Source organism: Silurus meridionalis, chromosome 10 (assembly GCF_014805685.1).
Source record: "Silurus meridionalis isolate SWU-2019-XX chromosome 10, ASM1480568v1, whole genome shotgun sequence".
NCBI classification, from domain to species: Eukaryota; Metazoa; Chordata; class Actinopteri; order Siluriformes; family Siluridae; genus Silurus; species Silurus meridionalis.
Window position 1 is genome coordinate 3970456 of NC_060893.1, and position 26089 is coordinate 3996544.

General features: G+C 41.4%; 1 protein-coding gene across 1 annotated transcript in view; it reads right to left on the reverse strand.

The window, feature by feature from the left end:
* chrm2a (cholinergic receptor, muscarinic 2a) overlaps nt 1-371 on the reverse strand; it is a 103215-nt gene extending 102844 nt beyond the window's left edge. The window contains exon 1 of the mRNA XM_046859602.1: nt 232-371. The gene's annotated coding sequence lies outside the window, so the exon portion shown is untranslated. The remainder of the gene's footprint in view (nt 1-231) is intronic.
* Between the last annotated feature and the right edge of the window lie 25718 nt (nt 372-26089).

A 26089-nucleotide genomic window follows, 5' to 3' on the forward strand; every position in this document is an offset into this window, starting at 1 on the left:
TCATCCCAGCACCTTTTTTTTTTCACCGAATGTTACGCGATTGGACTGCGCATTTCTTTTTTTGTTAATTTTATCCAAAGGGATAAAAAGAAAAATCCGCTCTGTGCATCTCTATGCGCCTACACGCACGGTCGGACAGACGCGCTCGCGCGCGCGCGCGCACACACAAACATACACATACACACATATTGCAAGATATATATCTGTATAAATAGATAAGGATGGACCTACGTGCTCTTAGGCGTTCACTCCTCGCTCGGTGCTTGTCCGTGATCGGTCGGTTCGCTCGCTCGCTCGCGCAGTTGCACGTCTGAGGACATGTTGCACGCGCTGCTGGACCGTGGACAGCCTGAGCGCGTCTATTCTGATTGCTCGCGGGCGCGCGGAGAGACGGGAGATGTAAGTGAGAGCATGCGGGGAGGGGCGAGACACACACACACACACACACACGCACACGCACACGCGCACACACATAGACTACATGCACGCGCAATCATATCTAAGTCAAATCTATACAGTTCTACACAGGAGCTAAATGCATGCCTTTTTTTACGACCAGTGCTCTTATTTTAAATATGGCACATGGAAGGAACATCATGGCATCCACCTGAATGTTCAAACACACCGTGTTCCAGTAAATCAGGGGAAGTTCTCGTGACTGGTGGTGTAGCAGAAAGCAGTAGACAGTCCAAAAGTCCAAAAGAGGACACCTGAAGTGTCTTCCACTTTAAATTGAACACTTTTTTAGACACCTCATTCCACATTTACTCCTAATTTTCTGTTATAATATAAAGCTCCACTCCTCTGGGAAGATGTTCCACTACATTTCTAACAAAGTTGCACACACTTTTATAAGATGTCTGGATTTCGTAGCATGAAATTTTGCCTTCATTTGAACTAAAAGACCCAAACCTGTTCCAGCATGACATTACCCATGTTCACAAAGCCAGCTAAGTGAAAATGTGCTTCACATAGGCTGGAGGTGTGTGTGTAAGATCTCCTGCTTGTGAGCTCTAACCCTATTGGGATGAACGTGAAGGCTGACTGCACCCCAGATCTCACCTCCCCTACATCAGTACCAAAATCTAGTCTGAAATCTTCTTTAAAAAGTGTAGATTACTATAACAGCAAATGAGGACTAAATGTGGAATGAGATGTTCAGGATGCACATGTTCCTGCCCCTTTTTCTACTTCGTCCAGGTCTGCCTCTGGATAGGCCGCTCTGTGCAGCTTGGGACGGTTTCTCATCAACGCCTTGGGTGGTTCCTTGAAATTCTGGAGTAAGAACGATCGCTTTGAGGATGGATTTGGACTGTAGTTAATGTCAACAGTCTCCTACACTGACTCAGGACTACTTTTCGCTTCTGATCATCATCACTGCACCCCACAACATCGTATATCTGCTATAAATGGACATTCGGTGCAACCCAGATGAGGATGGGTTCCCTCTTGAGTCTGGTTCCTCTCAAGGTTTCTTCCTTATGCCATCTCGGGGAGTTTTTCCTTGCTACAGTCGCCACCGGCTCACTCATCAGGAACAAACTTATAAAGAACATATTCACTTTTAATCACCAAATTATCTGTGTAAAGCTGCTTTGAGACAATTTTCATTGTTAAAAGCGCAATACAAATAAAAATGAATTGAATTGAATAGGAATCTTATAGTGAGGTGTCCACAAACTTGTATCCATACAATGTATATAGAGGAATGAAAATATAAGGCCACTTCACAAAGCTGCTGTTACTCCAGCACTAAGTGCAGGTGTGAACAGGTTCTGATGTCTTCTTGATTGTCTGAACTTTATCATATGATCACAAAACATCTTCAGTGTGAATGCAAAATCTGAGAAAGCATTGGTCTAGCTAAAGAAAAAAACTGAGTAGAGTTCCCAGTCTCAGCAGCACAGATAGCGAACCTCGCAGACCGAGAAGGAATCGATAGTCGAGTCGAGCAGTAAGTTGATCACCTTCAGCTGTGAAACAGAGGCTTTAAGGCTTTTGGTTCAATGTGTTTTTGAAGCTGCTTCACATACTGATATATTTGTCTCCACCTTGTAAACTATTTATTGCGCCGGGGGAAACTTGTGCCCTCCGGCTTCATCAAAGCACACATCACCGGACCACCAGAATGGCCCTGAGGTGTGTGAACTAAAAGGCAGAGAGAGAGAGAAGTATGTTTTCCATCCACAAACAAATACACGAGGGGCAAACAACCCGAGCTTTTCAATCGCATATGCTCAGGGAGCTCTTACTATGGAGCTTTTTGGGGGGATTGCATATGCACAGCTTACACAGGTAAAATAAACAACATGATGTTCTTCGACGGGTTCCACCACAGGCTGTACGATAGCGTAGATATATTGTTCTTCTCACACAGTTACACAGGCTTATGTTTCTAAGCTGATTAGAGCGATGCGAGGACATCGTTTGGATATTGGGATCATATTTTTATTCCTAGGATGTTTTCCTGAGATGTTTTTCTGGGATGTTTTCCGTGAAGCTTGAATTGCAGCTGCATTGCTCATGCTTTGAGACCCACCCCCAGAGGGAGACAACAATCTCCAGTGGGGTGAAAATAGGATGCAGAGTAAATGATTTGAATAAAATACATCTAAAATAGAAATGATGTATGGGTAAACATAAACAACTACTTACAGACAGAGTTATTGTACCAATTATTGAATAAGATGACACCAGATGATCTGAGAAAACACAACGCAACATGATATTACAGTGCAAGACTGCGGAGGTTTGTACAATGTTCAGAGTAACTGCTGTAATAGGTTTTATATAAAACATTAAATATTAAATGGCAGGTCAATCAAATATTACTGGATCAATTACTTTAATATATGCGAAAACCTTTGGTGTAGTCTCTCTCTCTCTCTCTCTCTCTCTCTCTCTCTCTCTCTCTCTCTCTCTCTCTCTTTATACCCTTCTACTTTTCACTTGTTGCTAGAAGCGAATCATACAAAGCTCAGGTGGGCTGGAATCAGGGGATTTACTGCCCCTTCAGTAGAATAAATACAGTAGTGTATGTTTGGTGTTGCACTTTTTCAAAGAAATAAAATATTGTTACAAAATCATTAAGAATCCATTAAAAGTTTGATATAAAACACATTCACTATATGAACAAAGGTTTGTGGACACCACAAGATTGCTATTGTATGTGCTTCTTTTTGAACGTCCCATACCACATTTAATTCCCATTGACTGTTACAGTAACCTCCACTCTTCTGGGAAGATGTTTCACTGAATTTCTAACAACATAGTTGTATCAGACGTCTTTGAATTAAACTTTCTTTCGGCTTCTCCCGTTAGGGGTCGCCACAGCGGATCATCTACATGTTTTAATTTGGCACATGTTTTTACACAGGATGCCCTTCCTAATGCAACCCCTCCCCATTAATCCAGGTTTGGGACCGGCACTAAGAGTGGCTGGGGTTGGTTCCCTGACCAGGGATCGAACCCGGGCCGCAGCAGTGAGAGCGCCGCATCCTAACCACTAGACCACCAGGGGACCTTCAGACATCTTTGAATGCAGCATGAAAATTTCCCTTCATTGAACTAGGAGACCCGTTCCAGTGTGACAGTGCTCTTGTGCAGAAGGAAGATGAAGATCCATGAAGATCTGCTTTCAATGGGATGGAAGATGTGGAAGATCCCCTGCTATAGAGCTCCAAACCTATTAAACATGAATGTGAACGCTGACTACACCCCAGGCCTCCTCATTTTCTCACCTACATCAGTGACTTTACTAACGCCCTTATAGCTGAATGAATCTCTACGAAATCTAGTGGAACATCTTCCCAGAAGAGTGGAGCTGATTATAACAGCAAATTTACATTTCAGTTACATTCATGGCATTTGGCAAACGGCCTTATTTTATTTTATTTTTATTTGATTTATCTTTTATAAAAATGTACAACTGCAAGCTTCTGTCGCCATGAATTCCTTGTAAGTGAAAACATACTTGGCAATGAAGCCTTTTCTGATTCTTATTCTCTAATGATTATTAAAACAATCTTATTTAAGTACAATTCTAAGCAATTCAATCATATTTTGATAAGAAACCAAATGTTTTTATACGTATACTACATGTAATGAGTTTCATCAATGTATCAGTTACTGACTGACTGGAGGTTGTTGCTGGGTTGAAGGACGATGCAACTTTTTTTTTATTGAAAACATCACCGTGTAGTGGGACTCCCAGAGGATGCTGCATATTCATCTCCCCCCTGCTGTTCTCTCAGAACCCTTTGAGCTCACAGGATGGCAACCAAAATTGGGTCCACCTCCAAAACCTGTGCAGGAGTAATGTCCTTGCGTCCATGAAAAGCAGAGCAAGATCGGTTATTCTACAAAGGCTCGACGATACACTGAATTCCTGCAGAGGCAAATGGATGCATGAAAAAACCTCTCACTATTTGAATGCTCTCAAGCGGTTGGCCAAACTTTGGAAATTTCACACCATGGAGCTTCATCCAGGAAAGAGTGACTTGTGGCTTAAGGAAGTACGAAAGGTTTTGCATAAAAAAGCCCTGGCCTCACTTGGCCCCACCGGTAAAACCTGATTGGCTAATGAAGCATAACAATTGTGATTAAAAATGTTCTACTAGGTCCATCTAGTGTAGCATGGAGAATCGAATTACTGTCTGAAGACAAGACCTAGTGCGAAGACTGAATGAATCAATGTGACAGACAGAGTGCAGCTAATGGTTTTGGTTCGTATGACATTTGAGGATTGTTCTAGTGAGGAAGACTCTCTCTTGCTCATGACTTTGGATGAAGGAACATTTAATGAGTTCTCAAATGTGATACACAATAGTCAAGCTTCATTGCTTTTGTGCTGCAAAATTTTCCAAAACTTCTCTAGTTACTGTTGTGTCCTTTATCATCAAGCGTTATTCGGGAAAACATCAGATTGATTCATGCTGACGATGACTTCATTCCGCAGGCTGACGTGTGCTGATTGAGTCAAGGCAAAGTTGTGTGGAAGTTGCTACATGAAGAATGTTTGACAAGAGAATCTGAGAGGTGGCTTTCAAGGTTGGTAACACATAGTAACACATGCAACTATAAATCTCAGCAAACTGATATAAATAGTGAAAGAGAACAAAACAAATCCAACCATAATCTGTATATAAGGAATGCATTTACTAAATACAAAGATCCAGATTTTTTTCTGACCTCAATGCCTACGTTCTCATTGTTGCCAAAAGTTTGTGGACACCTCACCATAAGATCGCTTCTCGAACATCTTATTCCACATCTAGTCCCAATTTGCTGTTATAATAAGCTTCACTTTTCTGGAAAGATGTTCCACTAGATTTTGTGAAGAGATTCAATGAGCTACAAGGGTGTTAATAAAGTCAGGGACTGATGTAGGTGAGGTGAGGGGGCTTGGGGTGCAGCCAGCGTTCACATTCATTCGTGTTCAATAGGGTCCAATAGCAGGAGATCTTCCACTCCAATCAATGAATGTTGGAGCAGGTTTGTTTCTTGTAACTCAAGAGAAAATTTCATGCTACTGCATCCTCAGACATATGATGCAATTGTGTAGCTCCAATTATGTAGTAACAGTTTGGGGAAGATGTACATGCTGGAAAAGTTGGGGTTCCTATAATTTTTGGTATATTTTTATCAATGAAGCTAAAACTCTACTGAATTAATTTCCACCCGTTTGTAACTCGAAGAAATTTGCATTTATTATAATACAGTTCAAAAACAAAACATTGCATGAATTCTTTTCAGAACTCCAATTCCAGCTTCCTGTTTTTCTTTTCAGTGGCAATGCGGCCAGATGTTTTGTGATTTCATTATCTAAGACACATGGAACAGTTTTCTGGAAAACTTTTAGTGTTTTTTTATTCCTGAAAAACGTTTTTCCAGACATGAAAAATATTTTGATTCACTTGTAGTTCATATAAATATCTTATTTCATACAATTGAACGGTTGAAGCTGAAGTTTAAAGAACTTGCTTTAGGACCTCGCAGTGGCTGTTTTGTTGGAGCTGGAATTTGAACTCGCTTAACAAAACGGGATGTTCAGCGCAGAAACCTTTTTTTGGATACTTTGGTAAACATTGTACTCAGGGTGAAAAAGTTTTCTTGTTCATGCATCATTTCAGAGCGCGTGTTTCACAGCCAGTACAGGGGCTTTATTGTGTTCTGGTGGTCGCAATGCAGCAGCTATTATCAGAGTTAAAGTTCTTCCGATGTCTCTTTTAGTGCGAGTTTTTCTTTCGATGGACCTCAACACTGAGGCGAGTCCTCAAAGCTCATAAATCTCTGGCTTCCTCTATTTCTCTCGTTCACTCTCTCTCTCTCTTCAAATTTTTTTATCTCTGTAATCTATGTCTACTAGTTTTCTGCTTATCTTTGATCTATCTCACAATCTCAAGTCAAGTTCAACCTTGGCTCTGTGCATCAATAAACTGTGGTAAGGATTACATACTCTTCATATTTTTGAAGGGAAGCTGTCAATACTTATCCTCTGAATGAGATAACAGGGAGAGGTAGACAGAGAGAGAGAGAGAGAGAGAGAGAGAGAGAGAGAGAGAGAGCATAGATATGCATTCAATAGCAGTTGTCAATCAAAAGTGCTGTTAAATCTTCTTATTCAGTTCAGTTGACATTTTTACACATTTCATTTTTTAATGCAAGCTGAAAGTTCGAATAAACCTTGAACCCTTTAAACACCAGGTAGAGTGTGAATACATTTCCTTAACTGTATATGAGGTGGTATCAAAAAGTTTGCCCTGCTCATAAGAAAGTGCTTTATTTATCTACGTTTACACACGATCAACTTCAAAATAGTCTCCTTGCACAACAATACAGCACTCCCAGCGTTCCTGCCACTTTTGGAACGTGTCTTGGAAGTCTTCTTTTCAAAGTGTGTCAAGCACCGATGGATGGATCTCCACAAACAGTGTCAAAACGGCGACCTTTGAGTTGGTTCTTCATCTTCTGGAAGAGGGCAACGTCCTCAGGAGCCAGATCTGGCGAATAGGGTGGGTGCAGAAGTGAGATCATGTGGATTGTTCTCCGACGATCATCATGCACAAGTTACTGAATGCTTTCGACATTTTCGGTTAAGCTCGTTGAAGGTCTTCCTGATCTCTCGTTGTCTTTTAGTGCATGTGCCATTTAAAACACCTCGAACGATTCGTTGTAGCATCGCCGTATGTCAAACGTATGTCATGCCAAACGTCTCTGCGGCAGATTTGGCCAGTTTCACACAGAATTTCAAGTTTTCTCTTTGTTTTAACTTGCTCTCCATGATGAAATTGCAGATGTGGTAACGCACGTAGTCACAATAGCACCAGTTAGCAACATCAGTCTCGAAACCTTTTGATACCACCTCGTATAATGCTAATTCAGTAAATTAGCAATATTTTACCCTATTTCCAGCAAAGTTCTCTGTTTTCGGCCGAGTGAAGCATCAGTCGCTTAGTTCATCTCGTGTCAGTCGGTCGCTCTCGTTGTTCAGTGCAGCAAAACACAACTTTTTTTAGTGTTATATTTTTTATTGTACTAGAAATCTTGAAAAATGTCTCCCAAGAAAATCAGTGATGGTGCTGGGAAAACGAAAGTAAATAGAATTACCATGGAAACCGAGGAGGTTATGAGCGTGGTGCACGTCTTACACTCGCAATCAACCACTACCACATGGGTAAGTGTTAAATTATGTTTACATTACGGTCATTTGCGGTGTATTTGTTTGTTAAAATAGGCTACAAATACTTTTTAAGTGCATAAAAAAGCAATCGAATGAGATCTCGGAACGGATTAAATCACTTTTACATTCATTCTTATGGGGAATATCAGTTCGAACGTACGTGCAAATGGACCTACGAGCAATTTTCAAGAACGAATTATACTCATCCAATGGGGTTTTACTGTATATCATTAAGAAAATTCCAGAAGTCCCCAAGGAACATATATGGCTCATGGGTCAACTGTCAAAACTGACCAGACATCCACTAAGTACGAATCTGCTTCTCTAAGGACATACAATTTCCAAAAAGTGCTTCAGGAACATTTGGTTCCAGAAGTTTCTAGAAGTTTCTGCCATCAACTTGTCAGTTTTATATGAATTTGTAGAGAAAGGAGATGTTTTCAACATTCATCAAGTGTACGAACCAAACCATGGAGTCAATAATGCTATTTTCATGCTTCAGTACTGACTCAGGAACCAGCTGTATCCTCGTCCATCTCACCTGCTCTCTCTGATTTAGATAGTCCATGTTGTTCAGAGAGCCCTACTTTAAAGGTTAAAAATAAACATTCCTGGTGGTGTCTCAGATCTCTGCTGCACTTTGGTGCACCTTCAAGTTTCTACCACGACTGACACAGAATCCCATGTGGAAGACATGCATGAAGCAGATCATCCAAAACATCTGGAGGTGTACTTTTGCCTTTATCTTATTTTAAGAATAACAACAGCTTCAATACTGCACTTTTAATCATAGCTGCAGCCAGGTGCTGGTCCAAGTGCAATGTGACATTAAAGGGTGAGAAGAGAAGATAAGGCAAGCACATGAGAGTGCACTGATATTCAATTGAATAAACAGTTGAATAAAAATCTATTAAATTGAATATTGAATAAATTAAATACACTATATTGCCAAAAGTTTGCAGACACCTGGTCATGAAGATGGCATGTGCTTTTTGAGCATTGCATTCCACATTCCACAATATAAGACTGTAGAAAAGAAAATTACTCATAATCTTCCATTCCGATGTTCATGTTAGTTCTCACTCTCTGGTGTTTTGTATTGTTTTAAATATTAATAATCACACTTTTGGTATCACCTAAATGAGGATGAAGTGGTTCCCCTTTTGAGTCTGGTTCTTCTCAAGGTTGCTTTCACAAAACATCTAAGGGAGATTTCCTTGCTACAGTTGTCATGGCTGCTCATCAGGGATAAATAGACATTGCTCACCTTAACGGTTAAATTCTGATAACTCTTAAATTTTGTGCTTTGAGACAATGTCCGTTGTGAAAAGTCCTTAAACTTGAAATAAATTGACATGACATTTAGTTCCAATTTCTTCTTATAATTCCCTCCAATCCTCTGGGAAGATGTTCCACTAGCTTGTAGACATTTGTGTGCATCAGCCACGAGGGTGTGAGTAAACTTAGGTGATGCAGATGTAGGTGAAGTGAAGAGACCTGATGTGCAGACAGTGTTCCAATTAATCCCAAAGGTGTTCAGTAGGATTGAGATCAGAGCTCCATAGCAGGACGCTCAAGATCTTCCTCTCCAAACCATGTAAATTATATCTTCAAGGAGCTTGTTTTGTGCACAGGGGCATTGCCATGCTGGAACAGGTTTGGGTTTCCAAATTTAAGTAAATGCAAAATTGTATTATACTGCCGGTTCTGGCGGGAGAGTGGCATGTGGAGTAGTGACGGGTCGTTCATGAACGATTTGTCATTTTAAACGAGTCTTTAAGATTGATTTAGACACAACACAATGTAATAGATCAGGGTTTTTTTTGACATTATTGTCGCAATAATTATGGAAGTCACGTGATAAAAAGAGCTAAAGACACAGACCAGGAGATATGAGAGGTGAAGCTACTCATTCTGTTTATCATAATTTGTCCTTAGCTGCATTTTCTGTTATTAATTATTGGAACTATAGTTAAAGTGTGTGTATGTAGACATGTTGAGGGTCCCTAGTGGTTAGGATGCGGCGCTCTCACCGCTGCGGCCCAGGTTCGATCCCCGGTCAGGGAACCAACCCCAGCCATTAGGGATGCACAAGCCTTAGTGCCGGTCCCAAGCCCGGATAAATGGGGACGGTTGCTTTAGGAAGGGCATCCAGCGTAAAAACATGTGCCAAATCAAACATTTTCTCGAATGTTCTCTAACCTAATGGGTTATATCTGATCAAGGGAACGAAATGAAAACAAGACTTTCGTTCATTTTGATAAACGAGATTCAAAGAACCGAGTCACTAAAATGATCATCACTAGTGTGAAGTAAATGTTTTCTCTGTTTTGGTGTGTGTAACTGTAGAATCCACTCTCCTTCAACAGGTCTGATATGCAGGATAACAAAATGTAAGAAGTTTGACTTTTACTGGAGAAATATTTAATAAAAACTATAAAAATATTTAAATAGAAATAGAAAAAGAAAAATTTTCACCTCCCCCTATACTGCTGAATCAGAAATGAGGCCGAGAATAAACATCATATACAAACTCCACATCCATTCGTTTTGTAATCGTTTCTATCATTATCTCATCTTTGCATGAAAGTAAATAAATAAACAGTCCTATTGGCTTATTGTGGAAGATAACAGCTAGCCATCAGTATTATCAGTACGGAGGAGAGGCACAGCGTCGGAAAGCTGCCTACGTGGTTTGTTTACTTAATGTGCACAGTGTTAAACACCGCTTTAGGCGTACGTCTGTTCCGCAGCCTCTATGAATAATGCACGTGCACGCTGCCACATGTGTTGTCATAGCTGATTTATGCCCCTCGAAGAGACATTAAGCAGCAACGAAGTACTCACAGCCTGATGTTCACGAAATATCGAGCTCGCAGGAGGGTTATGAGTGGGGTATGAGTTCGCTTTTGGATTCCTCGACCAACAAAATCCTCATCATGCAGTCGCTTGTAGCATAGATGTAATCTCTTTAGTGGTTCAATCCAGGAATTAAATACAAATCAGTATTGTATACACTTTCTAATAGTTCATCTGAAATACTCTGATGTTACTGTGAATGTGTTCATGTTATGGAAAAATATAATGCAGTGAGCGGGACGGAGATGTCGTCGGTGTTAATGGGTTCAGCTGTTGTTTTGGCAACATCAGTTGAAACGCTGTTATCTGCTCAATCAACACACCTGTGCCTTCAGGTGTTCTGTGCGAGCACCAGTCGAGTGTTTGTGAAGTGGATCACGGTGCTCTCCCTGCTCCGAGTGAAATTCATGCTTTATTCATGTCTCCATTTTCAGCAAAATGGAAGCGATGAAGATACACTATTAGGACAAACGTTTGTGGACACCTGAGCATACGATTGGTATGATTTTTCTTTGTGAACATCCCATTCCATAGTCAGTCTACATTTGCAGTTATAATAAGCTCCATTCTTTTGGGAAGATGGAAGTTTGATTCTTGGAGTGTGCTTGTCATGATGTAATGATGATTTAAACTCATTTAGACTCATTCTCTTTTACTAATTGTAATATATTGTCACTTTATTTTTTAGGCCTAAATTTGGCATTAAGCATGGCAAAAAAGAAAAAAAAAAAAAATTATGTTATTCATTTTAGCATTTCTTCTGCCTGGGACTAACACTTTTATCAGTTACAGAGGTGTCTGTGGGTGCGGAAGTGAGATCATGTGAAATGTTCTCCGACGATCATCATGCACAAGTTGCTGAATGGTTTCGACATTTTTGGGTATTGAGCTCGTTGAAGGACTTCCTGATCTCTTGGTATCTTCCATGCCACTCGTTGCAGCATTGCCGTATGCCAAACGTATGTCATGTCAAACATCTTTGTTGCACAGTTTTACACAGATTTTTATGTTTAACTTGCCCTCCATAATCACAATAGCACCAGTTACAACATTAGTCTCGAAACTTTTTTAACAACCTCATATATCCAATCAAGCCCGTTAATGAGTTCATTTCATGTGTACTGGACTTCAGTCTTAATAATATGCTGCAGTATGTGTAAGTGTGTTTCGAATGACTGAAGTTTGACAGGAGAGATGATTCGGCAGCTCCCACAGAAAACCGGCTAATCGATTGTCAGCTTCACATGGAACGTGTGATGTTTTTTATGGTTGTAATAATAGATCATCAATCAGATGTCCATTCTAAAAAGTTCAGTCCATTTGGGTTTTAGATCAAATAAACACAATGTGTTAAGAAAATGAAGTAAAAGTTAAAGGATATTATCTTGTCTCAGATTCTTTGCTCTGCTTTGCCAGAACCTCTACAGTAATCTGCTCTTTTAATGCTAATATACTAATGCTAATTCTGTATTTCATTTTTATGGAGGAAAGCACTTTGGAACATGAAGTTTTCTGCTGCTGGAAAAACAGAGAGGTTTGTGTTTTGTGGTTTTCTGGGCAACATGACAAGCTGTCTGATATCTTATCAACTACAGGAGAGAGGGAATCAGAGAGGGGTGAAGGAACAACTGTTATAAGCGGTGACAGACACTAACCTGCTTTGTCGCTTTAATTAGTATGAAATCTAAATCTATAATCACTGGCAAGAAAATAAACTACATCACACATAGCAAAATTCGTTTGACCAAGTGATAGGTCACACAACCCACTTTCACTTGGCCCAAATACAGCAATGAATAATGGTACATGATTAGACCAGGTCTGGTTGCCAGAATTTGGGCCACATATCTCCCATGGCATAGCCATATCTCTCTCAAATGTATGACTATACCTATGTAGGACCAAACAAGTTGGTTCCACATGTCGCCTCAAAAAAACTAGCCACTTTCAACACACCCTTAGCTCATATAAAAAAATGCCTGAACAACAGTATTCTGAAGTCCATTAACTCCATTTATACACTTAACAACTGGCCCATATCTTGTTTGCCGCCTTAAAGACGGTGCCATCTTTACCATACCTGGGTCATGTTCGGTTCACGTGCTGTATGCCAGTGCCGACTGGATGCCAGCTGTGCAGGCTTCATGCCAAATCAGGGCTAGAAGTATTTGCTACCTGGGATGTTACAAGGAAACACAGTTTTGGATTTCATTTTGGTATTTTATTAGTTTCTAATATACACTGTATAGACAAAAGATTGTGGACATCCGAGTGTAAGATTGGTATGTGCTTCTTTTTAAACATCTCATTCCACATTTAGTCTGCATTTGCTGTTATAACCTCCTCTATACTTTCATGAAGAGATTTTGGAGATTTGTGAAGATTGTTTCAGCTACCAGGTTGTTAGAACTGTCAGGCACTGATGTTGGTGAGGTGAGGAGTCCTGGGGTGTAGTCATCCCAAAAGTGTTCAATAGGTTTTAGAGTTTTAAAGCATGATAGCTTCCATTCTAACCCATGTAAAGCAGATCTTCATGGAGATGGCTTAGTGCACAGAGTCACTGTCATGCTGGAACAGGTTTGGGTCTCCTAGTTAAAGTGAAGGCATAATTTCATGCTGCATCCAAAGATGTCCTGTACAATTGTGCACCTAAAAAATATGGCTGAAGTTCATAAAATGAGTTTATGAGTTAATGTCTAATAGACAAGCATAAATAAATGATCAAAAGTTTAGAAACTTTTGGCGTATTGCAGGTGGACTTTATATAACTGTGGTTTAGTTTTCATTTAACAATAAGTTTTTGATAAGGATAATAACCTTGGTTAGAACACCACCTACAATACTTTGTCATGTTTTATTCTTCTCTTCTCACCCCATCCAGATTGGAAATCTATTTTAAATCCATACTGAATTCAGGGAGAAGTATTGGACTCACTCTCTGGACTGGGATCAGATCAAATTCATAAAAAAATAATCATTTGATCTTCGGTGGTGTTTTTATCTTCAGAAGAACATTTTGAAGCAAAGTAACATCAAACACAAGCCCATTTAAACACTGAATATGCAGTTTACTGCTGGTGTAAAGGTGACTATAGTGACTTTTAAGATGCAAATGACCTCAAATTGTGTTCATCCTTCAGCAAAACAAAGGTCAAACTGCTCTTCACATGTAGAGATTCTCCAAAACACATTTATTTCAAGAAATGTTTCTACCAACCAAAACCATAACATTAAAAACAACCATATAAATGTTTATTGGATGAGGAAGAGATGCAGAACTGAACAAAAGTAAATATCTAAAAGGGTGGTTGTTGGAGAGGTAAACAGACTCCTTTTGTTTTAGACTTGAATAAGAAATAGCAATCGATAGTGCCAAACAGAGCAAGGCAGGCGTAAGGAAATTGAAAATTATTCTCGGTGCATGCTGGAGGCGCAAGGATGGCAGGGAGATGGTCTCAGCTTAGAGGAGCTCAGAACGCAGTAAGAGCCAGTCACAGCATGGGCTATATTGTGTATTGTGTGTGTGTATGTGTGTATGTGTGTTTGCTTTCCAAATGGCTGAAAAAAAATTCTGATATGCTTCAATTCCCCACTATTCCCCACTAAGCCTATCAACTCAGGAATCAAAAAACAGAAAGATAACAAATGCAATTTTTTTTTCTTTTTAATCCGCTGACTTCCTGCATGCTTAAGTCCTAAAACTAAAACGAAGGAGCAAGTACCAAATGCATTATTCATACAAACAAAGCTTATTATGTTAAATGGTAGTCCTATTAACTGCTTAAAACTAAAAACTAATTGCTCGTTAAATAAACTGCATCGGCAAAAGTATTGGTACTTTTTCAACCCGATGTGCTTCTTCCACAAACTGCACAAAGTTGGAGACATATAATTGTAAATTTTGCCTTCACTTCAGTTAAGAGACCCAAAACTGTTCCAACATGACAGTGCCACTGTGCACAAAAACAGCGCCATGAAGAACTGCTTTACATGGGTTGGACCCGAAGATCTCCTGCTATAGAGCTCCAAACCTACTAAACACCTGACTTTACTAACACACTTGTGGCTGAATAAATCTTTACAAATCTTCATTAAAACCTAGTGCAAATCTTTCTCAAAAGAATCTTCTTCTTCCTTCGGCTGCTCCCATTAGGGGTCGCCACAGCGTATCATCCATCTCTATACCCCTCCCTGTCCTCTACATCTGTCTTTTTTAAACCAACTACCTGCATGTCTTCCCTCACCACATCCATAAACCTCCTCCTTGGTCCTTGTCTTGTCTTCCTTCCTGGTGGCTCTATCCTTAGCATCCTCCTACCAATGAACCCCATGTCCCTCCTCTGCACATGTTTAAAAGATCTCAATCGTGCCTCCTTCTCTTTGTCTCCAAAAACGTCCTACATTTGCTGTCCCTCTAACAAACTCATTTCCAATCCTGTCCATCCTCGTCACTCCCAACGAAAACCCCAACATCTTCAGCTCTGCTACCTTTAGCTCCTCCTCCTGTCTTTTACTCAATGCCACTGTCTCTAAACCATACAACATCGTACACTCTGCACACTCTGCACACTTCACTGCTGTCACACTGTCCTCATACATGTCCTGCACCACCGTCACATACTTCTCTGACACACCTGACTTCCTCATACAATACCACAACTCCTCTCTCTCAGCACTCTGTCGTACCTTTTCTCTAAATCCACAAACACACAATGCAACTCCTTCTGACCTTCTCTATACTTTATCAACATTCTCAAAGCAAATAATGTGTCTGTGGTGCTCTTCCTCGGCATGAAATCATACTGTTGCTCACAGATGGTCACCTCTTCTCTCAGCCTGGTTTCCACTACTCTTTCCTATAACTTGATGGTGTGACTGTACCAGCACACTTCTTCTCTATTCCTCAGGCATCCTCTCACCTTCTAAAATCTTGTTGAACCACCTGGCTGAACATCTACATGGTATGTCATCTGGTCCAATGACTTTCCACTCTTCATCCTCTTAATAGCTGCTCTTACTTCCTCCTTACTAATCCGATCTACTCCCTGCTTCACCATCTCCACACCGTCCAACCTTCTCTCATTTTCCTCGTTCATCAGCTGCTCAAATTCTCAGAAGAATGGAGGGTATTATAACAGCAAATGGGGACTAAATGTGGAATGGGATGCCTGCACTCTTTTCTTCACTTCTCCAACACACTCTCCATTACTTTGCACTGTTGACCCCAGGTACCTAAACTCCTCCACCTTCTTCACCTCGTCTCCCTGCAACTGCACCACTCCACTGCCCTCCCTCTCATTTACACACATTTACTCTGTCTTCTCTTTAGCACGTACCGCCACCTCTCCAGGCTCTGCTCCACCTGCTCCCTACTCTAACCACAAATCACAAGATCATCCACAAACTTCATAGTCCATGGAGACGCCTGTCCAACCTTGTCCACCAGCCTGTTCATTACCACTGCAAACAGTAAAGGGCTCAAAGCAGATCCTTGCTGCAGTCCAACCTCCGCTTTATACCAGTCTGTCATTTGTACTGTACACGGAACTCTGACATACGCTTTCTCTAGATCCACTAACACAATGCAACTCCTTCTGACCTTCTCCATCTCTAGTATACTGTATAACAAATGTTTGTGGACACCTACACATTCATATGTTTGGTGTGAACATCCAATTCCAAACACCTTTTACTGTTATGATAACCTCCACTTTTCTGGGAAGGATTTCCACTAGATTTTTTTCCCATATATGGGCGTAAAACATTTCTGTTTACATACTTTCAGCCATATATGTGTACCTATATTCCACTTCCTCAGTGTCTAAAATATGATGGTCTATATGTGTAAGAGATGAACAGAAATATACACCAGTATGTAAAAATATACCACATTCCTGATACCACAGTTCAAGTTGAATTTCCTGAATCTCATTGGTCAGACATAACAGCAAATTTTGAACTGTGGTTCCAACTGCAACACAAATGAAAGGTTTATATTAATTTACTATATTTTAATGGCAACAGCTTGTTCACAGGGACTTGTAAGGTGGACAGTCTGCACAATCTTAATTTTAAAAATATATTTTCATTAAAAGAAGGCGAGAAAAAGGCTGGGGAAGGAAATTTTCTGTTTGTTTCATTCAACATTAGTTACTTATCTTTACAAACGCAAAAAAGCAAACAAAAATATATGCAGCTTGTCTTCTTCGCTATCAGACTAGCTAATGACCATAAAGCATTAGCACTGCTGCCTCACTGCTCATGTGTCCCAGAATCATTTCTGAACTTTACTTCATGGATGTGTTGAGTTTCACATTTCTTTGCATGGTTGCATCAGTTTTCTCCTGGAATTCTGGTTTCCTCCAACTGTTTATAAAACATGTAAGTACAGTAGGTGCACAAAAAATTGCAGATTATTAATAATGGATTTGTACAAAAGTATTAATGCCTTTCCCAAGCAATCCTTTGTTTTTAAGTCAAACCTTTCTCTTTTTCTCTTTCACACCTTTTTTCATCTTTTCTATGATACCCGTTCTCCAGAGTCTTACCTTTTCTATTGTCTGTTAGACTGCAAAGCATTTTTTTTTTTCATTTCCTGATTGGTAGAGACACATAAGGCAGAATGTCTTCCTCTCCTTCATCTGAAGCAATTCAGAATGTTAGAATGTTGTGCTTTCAGCTCTTGGTTAGATTTACCTTTTATTGTGGGGATCACTTTAATGCAAGTGTCTGTGTGTTCTTGAATTTCTAATTTGGTCTACACAAATCCAGGGTATATGGTATATTTCTTACTTGCCAATACACATGTTCATGCACACTGCCATTTCTGTACTGGATACAGTATTTAATCTACTTTCAATTTCTGATTAACCTGCACAGGTGACTGGGGTTTTTACACTAATAGAAGTAATCAGGAAGTGCAAATACACCATATGGAAAAAAGTTTGTGGACACCTGGGCAGAGGATTAAATGCCCTTCTACAATTATTCTCTATTTGCTGTCATAAATAGAGAGACAAACTTACACATATAAAGAACATCTTATTAATTTTTATCACCACATTATCAGTGTAAAGCTGCTTTAAAACAATGTTTATTGTTAAAAGCGCTAAAAAAATTAATTGATTTATAATGAGCCCTGATCTTCTGTAAAGATGTTTCACTACATTTTTTTTTTTAATTTGTGGAGATTCATTCAGAATCAGTTGAGATCATGACTATGTTGCTCACTCATTCGATTCAAAAGACATTTTCATGTGTTCACAATGTAAAAAATAAACCTTATCAAGAGAAAATACACATGGTGAAAAAAAATTCACCTTTCCAGGCATATGTGTTTCTTACACAAACTATTAGAATAAATAATTCAAGGCAACATGAAAGTTCTCCCTCACTTGTATTAGGAAACCCAAACCTGTATGGCACTTCGCTTGTACACAAAGTCAGTTCCATGAAGTTCACCTTCAGGAACTCGAGCTGCTTTAGAAATGCTTTGAGAAGCCTCTGCGTTGTCCATGCTCTAAATCACGTGTATAATTAGTCCAATCAAAAGCGTGGCGTCATTTCGGCAATGGGTGGGGGGTCACTCGCTCCTCGTGGTTCTGGTGCTCGCAAGTGGACCTTGACAGGCTCGTCCTTTGCCTCCCTCACCTGCCCGGTCCAGCACCTGCTCGCAAGGTTCGGAAGCATTTAGGTGGTTTCTTTCCTTTGAGAGGAGAGGCTCAGCTTTGCTTATTTTCCTCCAAGGAGGGTGGGTGATGGAGGTCTCCGAGCCCCCTGAGACTACCCCTTGTTAGCTAGTAAACCATGCCATGGCCAAACTCGAAATGAAATGGCTGGTTAATCAGCAGAAGGCCTAGTAAGCTTAACAAATGCTTCCTGCAACCGGCGTTGCTGTCTCCGTGCGGGGGCTTACTTTTTTTCCCCAAACCTGCACACCAAGGTGTATAGGTTGTGGGCTAGGCCTTATTCCTTCTGCCCCTTCAGTCCCAGGGTGGCATTATACTCGAATATAGTAGGACTAAGAGAGCGTGGCTATCAGGCAATGCCCTGGATTAAAGAGATGCTGACGTCATCCCTTAAAGCCCCGGCGGTGCCCACCAAGCCCCTGAGAACCACTACAACACTGCTACTATCAGGCCGATCTGCTGCGGGAGCTGGACATGGGAGATGTCCTGGGTGGCAAACAGGTCCGTGAGCTTTGCTGTGCTACAGACCTGGCCCTGAGGGCAACCAAAGCCGCTAAGACCATTGGCCAGTCAATGGCATCCCTCGTCTCTACAGAGGGGCATATTTGGCTCTTATATCTATATATCATATATATTTGGATCTTTCTGACAGGGATAGGGCTGACCTAGGACTACCTGGGAACCTGGCTGGGAATGGGCGCTGTGCACTGCACTATTTAGTGCCCACCCTGCCTCGGCACTCTCTGGGAGCTGGATCGTTAACCCTGCCACTCTTGGTGCTTCAGGGCACAGGCAGCTCTACTGAACACCCTTCACGCTTTTCTCCTGGCACCATGGTGGAAGTGGGGGGGTACGGCACCTCTCAGGAGGCCCCTAGAGCTGCTCCAGGGCATTGCTCCGGCTACAGGTATAGAGGTATAGGTATAGGTACAGAGGTCACTCTAGAGAGACTGATTCCCTAAAGAGGCTATTTGGCTGTCTGCCAGGCTCTGCCAGACATGTCTTCATAAAGTGTGTGGATGCAGCATTGGTCCTGCTGAGGCTTTAGGGCATCCGCATTCTAAATTATATTGACGATTGGTCGATATAGACTCAATCAGAGCTACTGGCAGTCCAGCATAGAGATTTCGTTCTTGCCCACATGAAGGAACTCTAGTCAAGGCTGAACGTCAAAAAAGTGTGCTTTCTCCATCACAGAAAACCACTTAATTAGGTATAGTATTCTCGCAGCCGTCAACAGATTAAGGAAAGGCCAGTCACTCACTGTGATGCAGTTTCAGAGACTGCTGGGTCTGATGGCAGCCACGTTACGTGGCACCTAAACAGCCTCGAGATGCTGGCCTTGCTTCAAACTCTAAGGCATTTCCTGCCAGACCACAAAGGCCATTATATATTGGTCTGTACAGACAACATTTCAGTGGTTTTCTATATCAACCACCAGGTGGTTCTGCGATCTCGCCTCCTGTACCAGCAGGCATGCCACATCCACCTGTGGGCCCAAGGGAAGCTGCTCTCCTTGAAGGCAGTTTATATGCCAGATTCTTAATAGAATTCGCCAGGACAGAGTCCATCTCCTCCTGGTGGCCCCACAGTGACCGGGCAGGCCATGGTTTGCAGACCTGGTAGCCCTTCTCAAACCCCCTCCCTGGTAGCTTTCTTTTAGGAGGGAATCTTTTATCTCAGGTAAGCAGTACAACAATAATACACCCCCACCCAGAGCTGTGGTGGCTATGGCTGTGGCCCCTAAGGGGGCTCAGCTCCTAGCCGCCAGTCTCTCCACCATGGGGGTAGAGACCATTCTTCAATCCAGAGCTCCCTCCATGAGGATAACCACTGCATGGTGTAAATGACACTGCCTAGTCCCAGTTAACTGCTCAGTTGGTTCAGTGCGGGAATATTTTCAAGAACAGTTCGCCAAAGGGTTGGCTCCTTCCATCCTGAAGATTTACGTGTCTGCCATTGCGGCCTGTCATGCATGCCTTTTGGGGAAGTCGCTGGGTAAGAACCCATTGATGACACTGTGTCCAGTGCAAGCACTGGACATATCCGTCCACAGAACAGAACTGTGAAGGAAGTTAGAGCAGCTGTTTATCTGTTATGGCCCTTCGAGGAGAGGTCTCGATGAAAATAAGCAGATGCTCAGCAGGTGGATTACGAATGCTATTTCTTCCTCTTATGAGTCTTCTGGTCTCCCCACTCCTTTCAAGGTCAGAGTGCACTTCACTCGAAGTTTGACGGCCTCTAAGGCCTTGTCCTCTGAGTTTCTTCAAAGGTCAGCGAGGTGGACCAGTCCACAGCAAAACATTTGCAGCGCTGTGGGCTGGTCCACCTCGCTGACCTTTGTCAGGTTTTATTGCCTCAACCTCAGTGCCTCTCCTGGCCTCTCTGTCCTTTGCCCTAGCTGTGCCCATACACACTAGGCAGGGATTGGGCAGTCTGGCTTGATTAGACTCTGGTTCCTGAAGCGTTTCTGACACATCTCAAGTTCCTGAAGGGGAATGTCTTCAGGTTACGTATGTAATCATGGTTCCCTGAGTGTGAATGAGATGCTAAATCTCTGTGACACACTGCCTGCATCCCTGCAGTGCTTCCTTCTCATTCCAGGAGCTGGTGCTGGTTTCATGTGCTTTTAAGCGTCGTAGTCGTTACTAGTCATTAGTAGTATTCCAATTTAAAAGAAAAACAAAATTGTTGCCTTTGGAAAAAAGAAAATTTTATTTCTGAAATTAGTATGTATAGAAATAGGTTTAATGTATTTGGTTTGTGGTAATCTATACTAGATACATGTAAATATATATAAAATCTGGGTTTTCAGTTTTCTTTGTAGGTCAAGCAGATATGTTACTTCTAAAGAGCTACACACTATTACAATTTATTTTGTTTTATTTTTATTTATTTTATCCAGCAATAAATGAAAGTAACGCATAATGGAACAGGCTACATATGGGTTCTCTGTAAGTCTGAGTCAGCAGTCTTTCATTGTAGATGACCTAATTTCCTCAATACATTTTATATCTGGTGGTTGTAATTACTGCTGATATATAAAAGCAATTAAGACTAAATAATGCATATAAATTAAGTAAATTTAATGTTATCCAACATAAATAATCCTTCAGTAATGCAATAGGTAATGCACGGCAAGTATCATTTATCAACATGTGGATTAATGTTAGAAACTAAGCAAATAAACACAACATGCGGGAATCAGTTTTCTGAATCTTTAGAATCTGAATCCATAGAATCTGTCATAGAGCCACCAGTCACCCCTCCCTCCAATGCTCAATACTCTCACTCAACCTCTCACTCCTAATAATCACCATCACCTGTTTTCCATTTACCCGTCCCCTTTAAAAGGTCCCTCTTCCTCGATCTATCGTTAACTTACCATAGATTATCTGGACTACCTACATGTCCTACGACCTCCTAAGTTGCCTATGCTCCTCGCTACGCTTCTTGTAATGCACACCTCAGTTAAGTTTACTGTTTCCTGCAGTCCTGTTTCTTACTCTATTGTGTTTTGCCTATCTAAGATCTAATAAACGACACCTTGTTTTACTCCCGTTTCCCGACGCCTGGTCTATCCGTGACAGAAGATCCGACCGAAAAGAACTAACCACAATGGATCCCCAACCAGCTCCAATCATGGATCCAGTCAAGGAACTTGTTGTCACTCTCTGGGAGGCATTCACTCCAGCTCCCTTCCAGTTTCATACTCCGGGGAAGCGGCCGAGTGCAGTGGCTTACTTCTGCAAGTCAATCTATACATCAAAATGCAGCCTTCTAAATTCCCCATAGATAGTTCCAAGGTAGATTTTCTCATCTCGCTGCTAACCAGGAAGGCTCTGTAATGGGCGAGAGCTATATGGAACGCCAATAGTGCCCAAACCACCTCATATTCACTCTTTACGAGCCCCTTTGCTGAAGTGTTCAGCATAGACAGCTCTTCAGTATTCGGCAAGGGTCTTCCTCGCTCATGGAGTAAAGCCTCCACTAGCTGGCTGTTAAACCCTGGGAAGCTAAACCATCACTCTGCCCCGCCATCCCTTCCATCCCAGAACCAGAACGCATGCAGATCATTCCCTACAGGCTATCGAGAAGAGACAGAGAGAAAGAGCGTCATCTCGAGGCAGGGGCATGCCTGTATTGTGGTAGTCCTGGTCACTTGATTTGCCAGTGCCCGACCCCCACGTCCATTCGTGACTACTGTAGACCTCACCTTTGAGATTACCCACTTATCTAAATAACCTGTTAAGAACATTACCCCACGCTATCACTTCTGGTTTTGGCCCTTGTAGATTCCGACTCCTCTGGAAACTTCATCTCTCGAGGATGTCTAACGTGCCTTCAGCTGGCCCGTGAGCCCGCCATCCAGATGATGCAGGGGAAACCTATAGGGTGTGGTTGGGTGAAATACTGTGCTTGTGTGGTCTTTGAATACTCCACTGCCTGCATAATTCTCACTGGCTCTCACGACACTCCCCTAGGTTCTCCTGGAGCCCATGATGCTCTTCACTATGCTTTTTGTGAGGCATGCCTCAGTTAAGTTCATTGTTTCCTGCACTCCCGTTTCTTACTCTCTTGTGTTTTGACTATCTAAGATCAATAAACGACACCTTGTTTTACTTTCGGTTCCCAAATCCTGGTCTATCCATGACAATCTGTAGAAGCATCTATCACTGAAATCTTCCCAATGGACTGGTGCTGGTTCACAGCAGTGAGAAACTCCAGCACTTCTGATGTTCATAAAAATTCACATCCTGCATGTTCAAGTAATGTTATGTTAAGAACTAAATATTCAATATTATACCCCATATTCTTGTATAGTGTAGCAAATAGTTAAGTCAGTGGCTGGGCGTGCATTTAGTACCTGGGCCTTCAGTGGGTACTTATCCGACTTAATCCACATCTTACTACCACCACTATCACGTTGCAATTATAAAAAACATCAATACTATACAAAAATGCAATAGAACAACGCATGGCATTACAGAGAGAGAGGCATATGGAGGGTGAATACCATTTTACTAAAGCAAACTCTAAACCGCTACACTATAACTGCAACTGCATCATCTGGAGCAGTTCAGAATCAATATTTGTCTAAAAACACGACAAAAATGTTAATAAAATACAACCAACTCACCAGAGATGCATACTCATAATTAAAGGCTGTAAACCAGTGGTACTGTAGGCACTGGTCTGGAAGTGGCAAACAAACCCTTTTCTGGGCTGAGACAAGCTAGCTAGCTTCGGGGTTGGCTGACCTCCTCATGATGTCTAGCTTTTCTTGAAAATTGATTTTTAAGTATGTCTAAGACAAATCAATTTCTCTTCCTCCGTAGGCATAAAAAAGTCTAACTCTGATGTGTTAATGTGTGCAGCGCGCTACAGACGTGTTTTGCCAGTCGAACTTGGCTGTAACAGTTTCCCTCTGACCAACCAATCAGAGGTTGGAAAAATGCTAACACTATTCTTGGCCAGCTAGCTGCCCTGTGAGGCAAATCTGATTTGGTTAAAGAAACAGTTCAGTCAATGGAGCACGCTTGAACGGCACATATTTTTTTTCCCCATGACTCACTGATTACTGCCTAGTTTATCTTCAAATAACCCAAAATCCTGCCATGTCTCAAAAATGTGTTGGATAATGGATAAAGCAATGACTAACCGCCACCTCTATGCTAATGGAATTCAAAAAATACTGGCACCAATAGAAACACATCCCAGTGCACGCACCACCACATCACCAGTCATGCATTACCCAAAGCTCTGCATTGATTCAGGTTGAAGGATCCATTCCACCGTTCCTTTCACAATCACCTGCTTCAGTAACACCAGCACAATAGTTTCTGCGTTCCTTTCCACTGGTTGCAACCATTGAAGATGGGTGTCCTTTAGCTGCTTTGCGTATGTGATGTAACTGCTGACTTCTGTGACCTTCAGTGACTATAAGAGTTGACTTCTTTGGAGTTTGACTGATGTGTTGCATTACCACCTCAGCTGTGTCTTTGGTGGTAGCTGTTGAATGCTAAGTTGGGCTTACCCTGATAGCAAAGGGAGTATTTGGAGAGCTCATTCATCCTCCAGCTGCCACACTCTGGAAATGCTCATTGATCACTTCCAGATCATTGGTGAAATGTGGCCACACATGGAGCACTACATGATAGCTTAGGAGTCTTCCTTGTTCCCAGATTTTACACTGATGTAGAACCTGATGTGACTCTGGAAGCAGGTGGAAGTACACTTTTAAAAACTTAGCTAAAAAGGACAAACCTACAGAAAGGGGCTTAAGGCTCATTAGCATTTCACCCTGTTAAGTTCAGGGTTTAAGGGTTTTGTGATGTGTGTGTGTGTGTGTCCGTTTGTCTGTGTGTCTGTTGTAGGTATGTGCATCCCTATAACTAAGGGCAATGTAATTTGCATCTTGATTCATATGCATTAAAATTGATTCACCCCTATTATGATGCAGTGCTATCCAATTTTCATTCGATTCAACACAATGCAATATGATTTTCGATTTTCAAATTCGATATGGTACAGATTTTTACTTAATTCACTTTTATTTCTTTGGTTCAGATAGACAGCAAGTCATCTATTTATTCCACTGCCTTGTCTTGGTAGTGGCAAAGAAAACAAAACAAAATAAATAAAACGAGACATTCTTTTCCAGATCTCTACCTCCGCCATGTAAATCTGTATTCTATGTGACTCTCGGGACACGCCTCGGTCTCCGTAGTGTTGTGACACGTCATATTCACATTGCAGGAGAGGTGCTGAGAGATGATTATTTGGTTTTGTTGGGATGTTGGTGACTGTGGGGGCAGCGGCTTTATTTATAGCCTCACACATTTCTTGCAGTCTTACATTTAGTCCCAGTCAGATTCATCGCGGCTAGGGTTGTGCAGAACAGTACATCAGTGCTATGAGCTGCACTTCACCTGGAATCCAGTCAGCAAGGAAACATCTCAAGAGGTTCTTTGATCCCTTTCGTAGCTCAGAATCAGAATCTACTTCTGCCAGCTGGTGTGCCGAGACAATGTTTTCACAGCGACATTAGCGTAAGGACCGAAGACTGTTTCTTTGAGATGGACAGTGAAGAGGAAGAGTACACATAGTTGGAGTTCGTCATATTTTTTTTTTCAGCCGAGGGAAGAATGGAGAGCCATCTGCAAGATGAAAGAGCAGTAGTGAACTGAAAGAAGGGACACATAAAAAGCATGTACAGAGACTTTGAAGCAAAATGGAGATGAACCGCAAATCGTACAAATTGGACGGATTTTCGTTTCTCTCTTATGTTCTTTAATGTGTACACATTCTTATCTCTGGCTTAGTCTCGATTCCTGACAAGACTTTATTGTATTCTAATCTAGCTCTAATGCTGCGCTTTCTTTTCCTGGTAGTGTGAAAGCTGGCTACTTTACAGATATTTCCAGAATCTATGCTAAATAACTCGAGCTCAATTATTCACTGCTCTCCCTCTTGACTGGCTTATTAAAAGGGCATGAGTGAAACAGTAAGAAATCCTGGTGATCGATACAGAAGCGCTCAACCACAAGAGCTTTCAGTTCAATTTCTATCAGCGCTTATATCCAGCTAACAGCCTACAGCAGGCCTGCCTTTACGCCGGCTTTTAAAAAAAAAAAAAAAAACAGTCTCAGTCAGCTAGTACTGTTTATATTCTACACACTTATCCATCCAAAGACTAGATTGCGTCTGAAGTAATGCTGAAATCAATACGTGCCTATTGGTGAAAGGCTTTTCTTGCCTTTTGCTGTCCTAAGCTTTGAACTGTAGTCTAAGCTATTGTGTGTGTGTGTGTGTGTGTGTGTGTGTGTGTGTAGGTAGGTGGGTGGGAAGATGTTTCTCT